This window comes from Mus pahari, chromosome 14, assembly GCF_900095145.1.
Source record: "Mus pahari chromosome 14, PAHARI_EIJ_v1.1, whole genome shotgun sequence".
Taxonomy (NCBI): Eukaryota; Metazoa; Chordata; class Mammalia; order Rodentia; family Muridae; genus Mus; species Mus pahari.
This window is the reverse complement of record NC_034603.1, coordinates 23,435,877-23,442,148: the sequence shown is the minus strand read 5'-3', so window position 1 is coordinate 23,442,148 and position 6,272 is coordinate 23,435,877. Positions and strand designations below refer to the sequence as shown.

At 51.2% G+C, this 6,272-nt stretch overlaps 1 protein-coding gene across 2 annotated transcripts in view; it reads left to right on the top strand.

Annotated features, from left to right (window-relative positions):
• The first annotated feature begins 3,775 nt into the window (after positions 1 to 3,775).
• The window catches only part of Sparc (secreted protein acidic and cysteine rich), a 24,576-nt gene continuing 22,079 nt past the window's right edge, over positions 3,776 to 6,272 (top strand). For both annotated transcript variants that reach the window (XM_029546269.1, XM_021212655.2), the window contains exon 1: positions 3,776 to 3,903. The gene's annotated coding sequence lies outside the window, so the exon portion shown is untranslated. The remainder of the gene's footprint in view (positions 3,904 to 6,272) is intronic.

Sequence of the window (6,272 nt, the reverse complement as noted above, 5' to 3'; positions counted from 1 at the left end):
TAGCTCTGGCTGTCCTGGAACTCACTTGGTAGACCAGGCTGGCCTCGAACTCAGAAATCCGCCTGCCTCTGCCTCCCAAGTGCTGGGATTAAAGGCCTGCGCCACCAGGCCCGGCTTTTGAACTGCCTTCTGCCTGCCTCAGCCAAGGTAGTCTTAGAGAACCCCAGCTTCTCTACCTGCAGATCAAACCAACCCACCACTCAGCCAGGCCAGAAGATAAGAGTCCTTTATGGACTGCATAGCACTGAGGGAGGGTTCCCAGCTGCCCAGGGGAGTGTGGTGAGAGGAAGGAAGGGTTGAAGTCAAATTGAAGTCAAACTGCATCCTCCGAAGTGCTTGGCCTTGCCCCGATGAGTAGCCTATGTGCCCCCGGGGGACCAAGGACTGAATGACAATGAGATCTTTGTGTCTCCCTGGCCAATGGGAAGATCTGACTGGAGAAAGATGCAGTAACAAAGCAATGGGCTGAGTCTGTCTGGTGTGCGCCTGGCCTTGTGAGCCTAGCAGCCTTGGCTCTGAGCCAAACACACCGAGGGCACAGCCATGAAGGCTGTGATATATGATCCTGCCCCTGTATCTGGAGCAGGTCGAGCTGGCACCAGCTCATTCTGGGCTAAGGATATCAAGGCCCCAGGCTCTGTGATCCACGTTGTCCCCTTGGCCTCAGAAGCCCCTATTTCTTAGCCACCCAGTGAGATCGGGGCTGGGCTGAACTTTGTAGATTAGGAATTTTGAGGTGGAACCAAAAATAAATAAATAATTGAGGTGGCGTAACGTCGTTATGCGTCCTTACAAGATGGAGGCAGGAAAATCAAACCCAAAGAACTGGAGGCAGAAGTAGAGGTGGGGAGTGAGGCACGCAGAAGGCAGAGGGAAGCAGGTTGGGGACGTAGCTCACTAGGCAAGGCGCTCAGGTAGCTTGTAGGAAGCCCTGGTTTCAGTCCTCAGCTTTGCATAAAATTGTCACGGGGAGCTGGAAGCCATATTCAAGGCCACACCCAAGGAGTGGGCTAAAAGGACACAGCTGGTGCAAGACAGAGGGAGCCAGAGGGGTGTGGCCCAAGAGCAAGGACCTCAGGACCAGGACTTGTCATTTTGCAAGATGAAAACCAGGTCCAGGGGTTTGGAGAGGTGGCTGTGTGGTTAAGAGTCCTTGCTGAGTTTGTAAAGGACCCAAGTTTGATTCCCAGGACCCACGTTGGGAAGCTCACAAGCACTGGTAAGTCCATTACTAGGGGAAATCTAACACCTTTTTCTGGCCTCCATTTTGTAAGGGTCATCAGAAAAATCTATGCAAAACAACTTGGTTCATTGCTTGGTCCAAAGCATGTGTTTAAAAAATGCTATTCAACTGCTTCTCCCAGATCTCCAATGAAAAAATATATAGTTCAGACAGGGCTAGGAATGAGCACAGATTTACTTTGTAGATTAAAGGGTTTCGAGTTGTTCTAGTGTTATTGGAGACTTAGTGGCAGATAGGGAGCCCAACCAGGCTTCCTTTGCTTCTTCCTTCCCTCCCTGTGAAACTCCGAGTGAGGCAGGAGGCTCAGCCCTCGATTCTGTCCCCAGTCTTGATCAGGGTCAATCTTGCTGCAGGACTTCTGTGCCTTGGCATGCTTTAACGCTAAATTCAAATCCTCTGGGGAGTTCAATCATTCTCTTTTTTGTCTCTTATTTGTTTGTGTGTTTGTGGCAGGGGGTGGGGTGAGAACACCACAGTGGGTAAGGGGGGGGGGAGAACAGCTTGAAGCAGCTGTAGGGTCTTCCTTTCCTCTGTGTGGGCTTCGGGATAGGACTCAGCTTCTCGGGCTTGGTGACGAGCATCTTTACCTGCTGAGTCACCTGACTGGCCGGTGAGATTCTGGTTCTCCGTCCTCCCATAAACTGCATCCCCCAACCCCTGGCCCCAAACAGCTTTCCAACTCTTGCACTCCAGGTGAACGTGTTCTATCTTTGGTCTAACTTTGGTATAGCCCAAAGTCTGTACTAGGTATAGTTCTTTTTGCTTAGTTTGAGGCATGAGGCTGCAGTTAATTTAAGTCTCTCCTTGATGCCCAGAGTTGTAGTAATCAATCCTGTGAAAATAGACATCAGTCGTATGGGCAGAGCAGATGTCTAGGGAGTCTATTGGGACCCCAAATTTGGTGGCCTAAAGCTCCCAGTTGTTGGGTCAAGGAGAAGACTCAGGGGTCTTCTGTAGGTCCAAAAGTCTCCTTAGGATTCTTCACAGGCCCTTTAGAGAGAGAATCTGAAGGAAGCCATAACTCTTCTCTGCAGAAAAATGCTCAGCTACTCAGGAGGTCTGAGGGTCTCTGTCCCAGACTAGAACACTAAAAAAAAAAAAAAAGTCCCTTCTGTTTCCTTCAGGCGGGATAATGGAAGGCCACTCACTGATTAAAAACAAAACGAAACAAACTAAAAACTTTCAGATGGATGCATGAAACACCCCATTCTCCTGGGCTGCCATCAAGGGAAGGCAGCAGATGGTGCTATACGGTGTGGAAGGGAGGAAGGGAGGAAGGGAGGAAGGGAGGAAGGGAGATGATGTTGAGGTGTCTACCTCCTGTGAAAGGGGCAAGAATTATACGTTGAGTGGACAAGGAGGGCTTGTTTAAGGAGGTGACATTAGAATAGAGTTCTGAAGGATGAGAAAGGTCCAGGCTCAGGAAATCACATGGGAAAGTGTCTGGCAGAGGAAAAGTGAGGATCAAGAACTGGGAGGCAGCCGGGCGTGGTAGTGGATGCCTTTAATCCCAGCACTCGGGAGGCAGAGGCAGGTGGATTTCTGAGTTCTACGCCAGCCTGGTCTACAAAGTGAGTTCCATGACAGCCAGGGCTACACAGAGAAACCCTGTCTCGAAAAAACAGGAAAAAGAAGAAGAAGAAGAAGAAGAAGAAGAAGAAGAAGAAGAAGAAGAAGAAGAAGAAGAAGAAGAAGAAGAAGAAGAAGAAGAAGAAGAAGAAGAAGAAGAAGAAGAAGAAGAAGTAGGGAGGTCAGAAGTATAAGGTCATCCTCAGCTACATAGTGAGTGGTCAATCTGGGCTATGTGCGACCTCGTCCAAAACCAAACAACACCTAAACGAAAGGCCTGTTGTGCCGACAGTGGCCTCCCCAACAACCTTGGTTATTGCTTCTGATCTGACTATCAATATTATTGCTCTCTGAGTTTGTCAAGATACCTGACAGTGCAAGTCTCCCAGCTTAGTTCTAATCCCTCACTTACTTACTTAGTGGTTGGTGCCACTAGACCTAGAGGGGACTTCGCCTTGTTATCAAGGATGATGCCACCAGTATCACCAGTGACAGCTTGTATGTTGGCACTGAGAAAACTGGGTACTTGTATTTGTCACAGCCCCCCACTGCATGCCACCAGCATGCACTCGAATCTCTCTGCCTTTCTGCACACAGCTAAGCCCAAGAGAGTGCTCAGGCAAGTTCACTCACTGTGTGTAAAGTAGGACAAGGGGCTTAGCTGTGTCTCTACCCGGGTAATGCCTAGGACTCCTCGGTCCGCAGCCCCCCCCCCCTGCTCTGAACAAGGCCTGGTCTGTTCTAGGTGATTCGGCAGCTGTTCTAGCCCTGCCCCTCACGTCTGTTTAGGCAGGAGCCCCAGAACAGATGAGACAGGTGGGGCCAGGGTGTCTGGATAGCACACAGCCTACCACAAGGCAAGGAAGGAAGCAAGAAAAGACAGCTTTGGTTCTGGGGAGAAGGGGGAGGCAGGCCAGGGGAAGGAGGAGACAGAGGAGGAGGAGGGCCTTTGAGTGGAGGCGGAGGGTGAGACAGACCCTGCCCAGAGCTCCAAGAGGCTTCCTGCTGCTCGCCTCTAAACCCCTCCACATTCCTGCAGCCCTTCAGACCGCCAGAACTCTTCTGCTGCCTGCCTGCCTGCCTGTGCCGAGGTATGCACCTCCCTGTCAGCCCCTGCCCTTCTGTAAGCTTCATCAGTCCCTCTCTGCCCCATCCCCATGCCCAGTCTCGGGGTGGGGTGTGTGTGTGAGCTGGAAGCCTGTTGCTCACTCACAGGAGAAGTCATCTCTGTAGCGCTGCAGAAAATATCCATGGTTTGCGGGGAACGCTTTCTCCGTGTTCTCTGGTGGCAGAGGTTACCGGTCTGTCCTGTGTCACCCTCGGTGGCAGCTGCCTCCTTTTCTGAGAATCCGATCCTCACTTGCCCATCACGACTGCCAACCCAGAGAAAATCTGGCTGGCAGCCTGCTGGGTCTGGCTTCCTATTCTAGGAGAACAGACATGCAGTTCTGGGTCAGAGCACTGTTGTCCAAATGGGACTTTTTGCAAGAAGGATAAACAGATCTGTAAACAGCCAAGGCAAGGCTTTCCCTTTAGTCGATTCCTTTGGGAAGGCTCTGGTCCCTTGAATCTCTGTCCACCCCCCACCCCATCACCCTGTGGCATTTCAGTCAGCCTGAAATGCCATTGTCTCTCCCAGCCTGGGGTTGCCATTGTTCCCAGCCTAATTCTGAGAGGTGGTCATCGCCGGCACTAACATTGCTTCTACCGTATCTAGACATCTAAGAAAACCAACAATTTGATACAGTCCAGCGACGACAAGGAGGAGGGTGTGATGGGGAGGAGGGAGCCAGAGTGATATAGCTCCAGGACACCTTTCTTGCCACTACTGAACCTACCCAAGACTCAGACTAGCCTGTTGAAAGCTTGTCTGCTTCAAGCTGTTCTGTAAACTTCCTGTCTGTGACACCTAGGATGGCTGCAAATAAGCCTCACCTAAGGGGGACTGACAGGCATCTGGCATCTGCCTCAGGGACAGACAGCATACCTGCAGGAAGTGTCTCCACTGACAACTCTTTTAAGTTTCTAGAACCTTCCAAGTGCAGGGAGTGGCGTGAGATGCGGACCGTATGTGAGGTAACAAGCTTTAGGCAATTTGTGGGCGATCTCACATAGCCATCTCCCCTGGGTGTAGCCTTCCTTGTCCTAAGGAAGAGGGATAGCTTTGGGGGTACCCGAATTCCCCTAAGACTTCCCAAGCAAGGTCAATTAATTGAGCCTATAAAGTGGTCTACGAGTAAGCAACTTCAGAGAGTCTCTGGAAGTAGTGTGTGTGTGTGTGTGTGTGTGTGTGTGTGTGTGTGTGTGTGTGAGTGCGTGTGCATGCGTGTTTCTGTTTGTGTTTAAGAGATGATGGGTGTCCACAGCTTTTGGGTTTAAGATATTCCCAAACAGATGCCAGACCCCCAGAACGGTGCAACGGTGTGATGCGGAGAATAAAAACAAATTTGTATTTGCCAAGGATTAAACCAGAAAGAAGTCGTTGAGGGAAGAGTTAACTCTCCTTAACTCAGCCATCGGCTGCCACATCGACAGAGCCGCACTGAGGGAGGGGGAGGGGGTGGGGGTGGCTCTGAGAAGGAGTCAGCTTTTGAAACTTTCTCCAAGCCCCACCCACCAAGAGGCTCTTCTCCCTGGTGACTCACTCCGAGAGGAATGCGAGTTGCCAAGGCAACATTTTTTCCCCCCTAGGGTCTCTGCCTACTGGCTGGGAGGGGACTCTGGGAACGCTCAGGGACCTTTAGGTTCCAGTCCGCCCAAGCCACTGCCGCGGCCGCCGTCACCGCACCTCACCCTTGCCCCAGATACAAGGACCACAGCAAACTCCTGCCTTGTCCCCATCTCCCACATCCCAGGGCCCCCAGGACTGTGATAAGCCTCGCTAGAACTGCCCTTTGCGGGATAGAGGGTTTGGATCTGTGCTTAGAAGGTGTCATTTGGCCTTGAACTAATCTGTCTTCCTGAGCTCCGGTTTCCTCCCTATTTCGGGTAACAGCGGCAGTCCCTCGGAGAAGGTGCAGGACGAAAACGGGCTAAAGCATGCCCTGGGAAGCACTTTGCAACCTCACTCCCTTATAAAGAGACCGATTTTTAGCACAAAGGGGATTGTTCAAAGTCCTTTTTCTTCTGGCTGCTCCAACATTTGGGGTCCAGAGAACATCTTCTTAGTAAAAAGTGGTGACAGGGATATTTTTAAAAATACACATTGCTTAAATTCATTTCAATTTGGGGATCTTCTTGTCAGTTTCTCAAGAGTAATGCATCCTCCCCTAGAGAAAGACTGGTGGTCAAGGGTGGAACCAGGACTCAGTCGGAAGTGCTTGCTTCATCAGCCATCAGCCTGAGGATACCAGGTTTTTTCCTTACCCCCCCCCCCTGACCTGGGGAGCCAGGTGCGGTGATGCCTGTAATCCCAATGCTACCAAGGCAGAAACAGGCCAGTGTGTAGAGCTCACTGGCC